At 43.0% G+C, this 8,591-nt stretch overlaps 1 pseudogene; it reads right to left on the bottom strand.

Annotated features, from left to right (window-relative positions):
- Window positions 1–241: 241 nt before the first annotated feature.
- Window positions 242–359, bottom strand: LOC126210721 (5S ribosomal RNA; annotated as a pseudogene).
- Between the last annotated feature and the right edge of the window lie 8,232 nt (window positions 360–8,591).

Below are 8,591 nucleotides of genomic sequence, written 5' to 3'. Positions count from 1 at the left end.
TGACTGCGTGAATTGTTAATTAACTAAACTAAAATCCGCCAGAACAGGCCATGTAGGTCCAACGGTACCGACCGGCCGCCGTGTCATCCTCATTCCACAGGCGTCAATGGAGATGGATATTAAGGGGCATCTGGTCAGCACGCCGTTCTCTCGGCCGTATGTCAGTTTACGAGACGGGAGCCGCTACTTCTCTATCAAGTAGCTCCTCAGTTTGCTTCTCAAGGGCTGAGTGCACCCCGCTTGCCAACAGCGCTCGGCAGACCAGATGGTCACCCATCCCAGTGCTATCCCAGACCGACAGCGCTTAACTTCGGTGATCTGACGGGAACCGATGTTGCCACTGCGGCAAGACCGTTGGCTGATTTCGATGAAGAGAAATAAAAACACAAGATGGACACCCAGAATTGGTGTATACCTCAGGTTGGTGTATGGTGAAAAATAGAGGAAACTGGGTAGGGTCACATCTGAGTGTCGGCTTTCGCAGAAAGAGACCATGCCAGGAAAATTTATTTCTACTTGATACCGTTTCAAGATCTACATGAAATTACCAGAGGTTTGGCTACCGACAGAGGCTGCTTTTGTCAGCGTAACTACTTGTCATACTCTGTTGCAGCCGTATCTACGTTGCAAGGTTCCTGGCTAACCAGTTGCCTCGTGACAGGGAGCTCTTGAAGCCCCACTTATTGACAGCATGATGAGTGTCACAGAGGAAGAAGATCAGCTCAGTCACGGTGCTATGTGTGCTGGCGCTGATGACCGCGCAATTGAGCGCCCCACAAACCAAATATCATCATCATCATCACCATATGTGCCCTGCAGAGCCTTTGTTTTTGCAGTATTTACGATAACCAGTGCACAAATTTTCTGGCGTGACAAATTGCTTAAAGACTGCTTCAACTATTGTGGACATAACCAGCACCCTCCAGCTACGTCACATGGATTACCTGACATCCCGAGCTGGGACTGCGAAGATAGATTCTCATGCGAAGACGAAGCGCAGATGACTAAGAAATGGAAGACAGTTAAATAGCTAGTGTTCACTGTCGTAAGTACTGCTTGTATCCAGCGCCGAACTAGACTGTTTGACAGCATACGCTGAGTGACAGAAAAGGTTAGGGAACTGGGAGGAATATATCTATATATTGGTAAAATCAGCAATATACTATGGCTTAGGATTGCAGTGATCTCGTACAGCTATAGCAACCATCAGACTGCAGTGGGGTTATAACCATGTACAGGCTTTATCGCTTGTGTTAGCTGAAAGTGAGAGAAAATTGAATAAATTATATTGCTGTTTCAATGTCCCAGTTTAGCATCGTATTATGTTTCTGTAAAATATCTTTTTTGCAATGATTAGAAAAAGGTGGAAGTAAAAACTGCTAAGGTGTGTACTAGCCTTCTAACCCCCATCATTCTATTATGAACTTATTACATACGGTGATCCACAAGGTTCTATCTTAGTACCCCCACTTTTTTTGTGCATATGAATTACCTTTCACCTGTAATGCCACAAGATGCCAAGCTTGTTTTGTTGCAGATGATACAAACATTGAAATAAATAGAAAATCGGGTGTAAATTTGGAAAGAACGGTTAATAAATGGTTCCTGGTCAACGCATTGTCGCTAAACTTTGAAAAAAAACGCACTACAAGCAGTTTAGCACTTACAGGAGGTTTCGCCACCAATATCTGCCTAAAATATACATGGAAGAATTGTACAGTGTTAAATTCTTGGGATTACAGCTTGATAGTGAATTCAACTGGGAGGAGCATTCAATAGGACTGCTGAAGGGCCTAAACAAATATTCTGAAGACGAATGTTGTCAGACAGCTGATGTGAAAATAGAAAAAATCCAGCAAACTGCTTACTTTCATTCCAGAAAGTCATATGGGATTATTATTTGGGTAACTCGTCAAATCAATGCCCAAAAAAGTGTAATAATAATTATTTGTGGTCTAAACACAGTAATACCCTGGAGAGGCCTGATTTGGGAATTAGAGTTACTAACTACTGCTTCCAAATATTCCTTAACAAAATTTGGCACTGAAAATACATCTATTTTTCAAACGAACACCTCAATTTATGGATTCAGTACTAGATATAGGAATAATCTTCATAAAGAATTAAAGTACTTTTTTTGGTCCAGTCCATTGATGAATTTCTAAATAGAACCAGCTGATGTGCATATGTTACTACTAATATAAAATAATGCGAGTATTAATACAGTCTGACTTCTGTTCAAATTTAGTGCAGTAAGCCGGCCGAAGTGGCCGCGCGGTTCTGGCGCTGCAGTCTGGAACCGCGAGACCGCTACGGTCGCAGGTTCGAATCCTGCCTCGGGCATGGATGTGTGTGATGTCCTTAGGTTAGTTAGGTTTAACTAGTTCTAAGTTCTAGGGGACTAATGACCTCAGCAGTTGAGTCCCATAGTGCTCAGAGCCATTTGAACCATTTTTTAGTGCAGTAATGCCATCATTGTCAATAAATTTTGTGAAATATTTTTATTTGGTAATGCAAGGCTACAGAGAGCCTAAGAAATATAATACGCATCTCAGTCTCTTGAACATTTACATGTTCACTGACCAACTATTTATTACATTTTAAATGAAGATATGTCTAAGATTTTAGACTTAATCCACAGGCATGAGGTCTGTTTCATTCGAGATCTGTGGACAGTACATTACCGCATTTGTTTTTCTTTGTAAATATTTATCTGTACACATATTCAACTTTTAATATCTTTGTGTGGCTAATGAGAATTGGTGCATCAAAGAATTAACCCCATCAATCCAGAACAACCGATAGTGTCACAAGCATAGAAGTTCTGATTATTTTGGCAGTATCCTGTATGTATCAGCTCTGTTACCTGAACGCAAGTACATACACTTACACACTAATGGAAATGGACATGAACACCATGAACACCCTGAACGGACATTTCTAGACTGATCACCCAGTATTTGACTGGCTGTTGGATTAAAATCTCATTCTTATGGGGGCTTATTTCCTGTGTTTTCAGAACAGAAAAAAGGCTTCCTACAAATGAAGAACAGTGACAGTCCATAATAGCTGTTGGGTGTGTATTAAGCTACTGAAACGTTTCAAATGGAGAGCAACACAAGAAGTGCAGAGTATGTGGGTATGCAGCTAATCAGCACCTTTCGGACTTTGAGAAAGGTCGATTCATTGGAATCATTGGACATGGGAACATCACACCATGACTGCAGAATGGATGGTGACGAGATGAACTCATGGCTACAGGATGGCCAGAAGAGCGGCCACTCGTCTTCCCAGAGGCACTGCACCGCGAGGAGATTCTACGGCCGTTCACATTACTCAGATAAACTGAGGCGTGACTGCAGCTGTCATCCAGCCAGAGACTATAAGCACAAGGTCAACAGGAAAAATCGAGAGAAGTCCAGAAAACCGGATTGCCATGTGTCGTTTTTCGCTGTCACAATATTACAGACAACGAAGACTTACGTGGTGTAGATTGGGTGTGAATCGAGTGGCATACTGTGACGTTTAGAGATGAATCTTGCTTCAGTTTCTGCCATTCATATCGACACCAGCGTATAAATAGACGATCTTGTGAGAGGTCACCAGAAGGAGTGAGTGGAGCCATGGTGTGCAAAGCTATTGAATGTGACGATAGGGCTGATTGGATAGTTGTTGAGGCGAGGCTGAATTCTCGCCACTGTAGGGTAAGAATGGTAAAATCTCTTGTGACACCCTTGATGGGTAGGGTACCAGATAGCATATTCCAGCAGGATAATGCAAGACCCCACCGTAGTTCACAGCACAAACGCCTCGAGTATTGTACAGACCCATTGCTAGCCTGCTGAGTCCCCTAATCTGTAACCCATAGAGCGTGGTTGGGACGCGATGGAAAGGCCTATAATTTCGTACCATCCAACAGTCTTCCTGAAATGATACAGTTCGCGTTTCAAGCATGACAACAAATACCTCAATGTTGTTGTTGTTGTGGTCTTCAGTCCTGAGACTGGTTTGATGCAGCTCTCCATGCTACTCTATCCTGTGCAAGCTTCTTCATCTCCCAGTACCTACTGCAACCTACATCCTTCTGAATCTGCTTAGTGTATTCATCTCTTGGTCTCCCTCTACGATTTTTACCCTCCACGCTGCCCTCCAATGCTAAATTTGTGATCCCTTGATGCCTCAAAATATGTCCTACCAACCGATCCCTTCTTCTAGTCAAGTTGTGCCACAAACTTCTCTTCTCCCCAATCCTATTCAATACCTCCTCATTAGTTACGTGATCTACCCACCTTATCTTCAGCATTCTTCTGTAGCACCACATTTCGAAAGCTTCTATTCTCTTCTTGTCCAAACTGGTTATCGTCCATGTTTCACTTCCATACATGGCTACACTCCATACAAATACTTTCAGAAACGACTTCCTGACACTTAAATCTATACTCGATGTTAACAAATTTCTCTTCTTCAGAAACGATTTCCTTGCCATTGCCAGTCTACATTTTATATCCTCTCTACTTCGACCATCATCAGTTATTTTACTCCCTAAATAGCAAAACTCCTTTACTACTTTAAGTGTCTCATTTCCTAATCTAATCCCCTCAGCATCACCCGATTTAATTTGACTACATTCCATTATCCTCGTTTTGCTTTTGTTGATGTTCATCTTATATCCTCCTTTCAAGACACTGTCCATTCCGTTCAACTGCTCTTCCAAGTCCTTTGCTGTCTCTGACAGAATTACAATGTCATCGGCGAACCTCAAAGTTTTTACTTCTTCTCCATGAATTTTAATACCTACTCCGAATTTTTCTTTTGTTTCCTTTACTGCTTGCTCAATATACAGATTGAATAACATCGGGGAGAGGCTACAACCCTGTCTCACTCCTTTCCCGACCACTGCTTCCCTTTCATGCCCCTCCACTCTTATAACTGCCATCTGGTTTCTGTACAAATTGTAAATAGCCTTTCGCTCCCTGTATTTTACCCCTGCTACCTTCAGAATTTGAAAGAGAGTATTCCAGTCAACGTTGTCAAAAGCTTTCTCTAAGTCTACAAATGCTAGAAACGTAGGTTTGCCTTTTCTTAATCTTTCTTCTAAGATAAGTCGTAAGGTTAGTATTGCCTCACGTGTTCCAACATTTCTACGGAATCCAAACTGATCTTCCCCGAGGTCCGCTTCTACCAGTTTTTCCATTCGTCTGTAAAGAATTCGCGTTAGTATTTTGCAGCTGTGACTTATTAAACTGATAGTTCGGTAATTTTCACATCTGTCAACACCTGCTTTCTTTGGGATTGGAATTATTATATTCTTCTTGAAGTCTGTGGGTATTTCGCCAGTCTCATACATCTTGCTCACCAGACGGTAGAGTTTTGTCATGACTGGCTCTCCCAAGGCCATCAGTAGTTCTAATGGAATGTTGTCTACTCCCGGGGCCTTGTTTCGACTCAGGTCTTTCAGTGCTCTGTCAAACTCTTCACGCAGTATCTTATCTCCCATTTCATCTTCATCTACATCCTCTTCCACTTCCATAATACTGTCCTCAAGTACATCGCCCTTGTATAAACCCTCTATATACTCCTTCCACCTTTCTGCCTTCCCTTCTTTGCTTAGAACTGGGTTGCCATCTGAGCTCTTGATATTCATGCAAGTGGTTCTCTTCTCTCCAAGGGTCTCTTTAATTTTCCTGTAGGCAGTATCTATCTTACCCCTAGTGAGACAAGCCTCTACATCCTTACATTTGTCCTCTAGCCATCCCTGCTTAGCCATTTTGCACTTTCTGTCGATCTCATTTTTGAGACGTTTGTATTCCCTTTGGCCTGCTTCATTTACTGCATTTTTATATTTTCTCCTTTCATCAATTAAATTCAATATTTCTTCTGTTACCCAAGGATTTCTATTAGCCCTCGTCTTTTTACCTACTTGATCCTCTGCTGCCTTCACTACTTCATCCCTCAGAGCTACCCATTCTTCTTCTACTGTATTTCTTTCCCCCATTCCTGTCAATTGTTCCCTTATGCTCTCCCTGAAACTCTCTACAACCTCTGGTTCTTTCAGTTTATCCAGGTCCCATCTCCTTAAATTCCCACCTTTTTGCAGTTCCTTCAGTTTCAATCTGCAGTTCATAACCAATAGATTGTGGTCAGAATCCACATCTGCCCCTGGAAATGTCTTACAATTTAAAACCTGGTTCCTAAATCTCTGTCTTACCATTATATAATCTACCTGATACCTTTTAGTGTCTCCAGGATTCTTCCAGGTATACAACCTTCTTTTATGATTCTTGAACCAAGTGTTAGCTATGACTAAGTTATGCTCTGTGCAAAATTCTACAAGGCGGCTTCCTCTTTCATTTCTTCCCCCCAATCCATATTCACCTACTATGTTTCCTTCTCTCCCTTTTCCTACTGACGAATTCCAGTCACCCATGACTATTAAATTTTCATCTCCCTTCACTACCTGAATAATTTCTTTTATCTCGTCATACATTTCATCAATTTCTTCATCATCTGCAGAGCTAGTTGGCATATAAACTTGTACTACTGTAGTAGGCATGGGCTTTGTGTCTATCTTGGCCACAATAATGCGTTCACTATGCTGTTTGTAGTAGCTAACCCGCACTCCTATTTTTTTATTCATTATTAAACCTACTCCTGCATTACCCCTATTTGATTTTGTATTTATAACCCTGTAATCACCTGACCAAAAGTCTTGTTCCTCCTGCCACCGAACTTCACTAATTCCCACTATATCTAACTTTAACCTATCCATTTCCCTTTTTAAATTTTCTAACCTACCTGCCCGATTAAGGGATCTGACATTCCACGCTCCGATCCGTAGAATGCCAGTTTTCTTTCTCCTGATAACGACGTCCTCTTGAGTAGTCCCCGCCCGGAGATCCGAATGGGGGACTATTTTACCTCCGGAATATTTTACCCAAGAGGACGCCATCATCATTTAATCATACAGTAAAGCTGCATGTCCTCGGGAAAAATTACGGCTGTAGTTTCCCCTTGCTTTCAGCCGTTCGCAGTACCAGCACAGCAAGGCCGTTTTGGTTAATGTTACAAGGCCAGATCAGTCAATCATCCAGACTGTTGCCCCTGCAACTACTGAAAAGGCTGCTGCCCCTCTTCAGGAACCACATGTTTGTCTGGCCTCTCCACAGATACCCCTCCGTTGTGGTTGCACCTACGGTACGGCCATCTGTATCGCTGAGGCACGCAAGCCTCCCCACCAACGGCAAGGTCCATGGTTCATGGGGGAACCATGGACCTTGCCTCAATAGGACGACATATATGCAGAACGAAGCGACGAAAAAAGGATTCGAATACAGGTTACCTGCTCACTACGGAGATGAGCCAACCATTACGGCACCCCGGGAGGGTGGATTTGCACAACTGCAAAGGTTACCCTGGCACACCTCCCTCCTCAGTCCGAATTCCCATTCACACCACAGCCGACTTGGTATTCGGCCTAAACTCGAAAACCATTTTGGAAATTTGTGGCAAGATGTTATGGGACCAAACTACTGAGGTCATCGGTCCCTAAGCCTACACACTAGTTAATCTAAGTTAAACTAACTTACGCTATGGACAACACACACACACCCATGCTCGAAGGAGGACTCGAACCTCTGACTTGGGGAGCCGCACGGACCGTGACAAGACGCTGAGACCGCTCGGCTACCCCGCGCGGCACCGGACACCACTGTAGAGGTTCTCCAACAGAACTGGAATAGCAGCTCAGCATCGAACGAAATAGGGGATTCTGCCTGAAACCCAGGCATAGGTGCTTTAATCAAATGCAAATGGTCCCAGAGACCATTTCGAATCTCAAACATGTATGATGTGAGGCCTGAAGGGTGAATGGGAATCTAGATTGAGGAGGTCGGAGTGCTAGGGTAGTCGCAGTAATTGCGCAGAGCCACTCTGATAGTGGTTAGCACATTTGCACAGTGAGTAAGAGACTCAGGTTCGAATCCTGGTCTTTGTACAAATTTCCAGTCGTCATTTCAGTCTGCATGTGTATCATTATAGAGATTTGGGACTTGAAACAGTCTCTGGAACCGTATAGTTTCATCTGATTCCTCAATTTGACTTTCATATAGTGATTGCTTGTAAACCACAACGAGTACAAGGAGCATTCGTGGCTGTGGTAATCACCCAACAGATGTTGATTAAATCATGTTTCAAATGTAATGAAAGTTTAATCATTTAATACCTCAAATATTTTGACAAATATGGGATTGATGCTTCATGAGCGTTCGCTTGCCATTTTCGTCAGCGTACGAGGGTTATCCAGAAAGTGATGCACCGCGTTTTTTTTTTTTTTTCTTCCTCAGCCGAAAACATCGCTACGAAAGCGAAACGTTACGTATGTATTATTTGAAGCCTCCTGAGTGAGCGAGCCAAGTTTCCATGACTTCCGACAGATAGCGTAGCTGCAGAACAGTCTCAAAGTTGCGTCTGTAGGTGATGTACGTTACAAGCAACGTGCCGTCATTGAATATCTCACGGCAGAGGAAGAAAGTCTATGGAGCGTCTGCTGTTGACAGAAGGGGATTTAGTCGCTGGGCACGGAGGGTGAGGTC

The sequence above is a fragment of the Schistocerca nitens genome, chromosome 10, assembly GCF_023898315.1.
Source record: "Schistocerca nitens isolate TAMUIC-IGC-003100 chromosome 10, iqSchNite1.1, whole genome shotgun sequence".
NCBI classification, from domain to species: Eukaryota; Metazoa; Arthropoda; class Insecta; order Orthoptera; family Acrididae; genus Schistocerca; species Schistocerca nitens.
The sequence above is the reverse complement of the archived record's forward strand: the minus strand, read 5'-3'. Positions and strand labels throughout refer to the sequence as shown.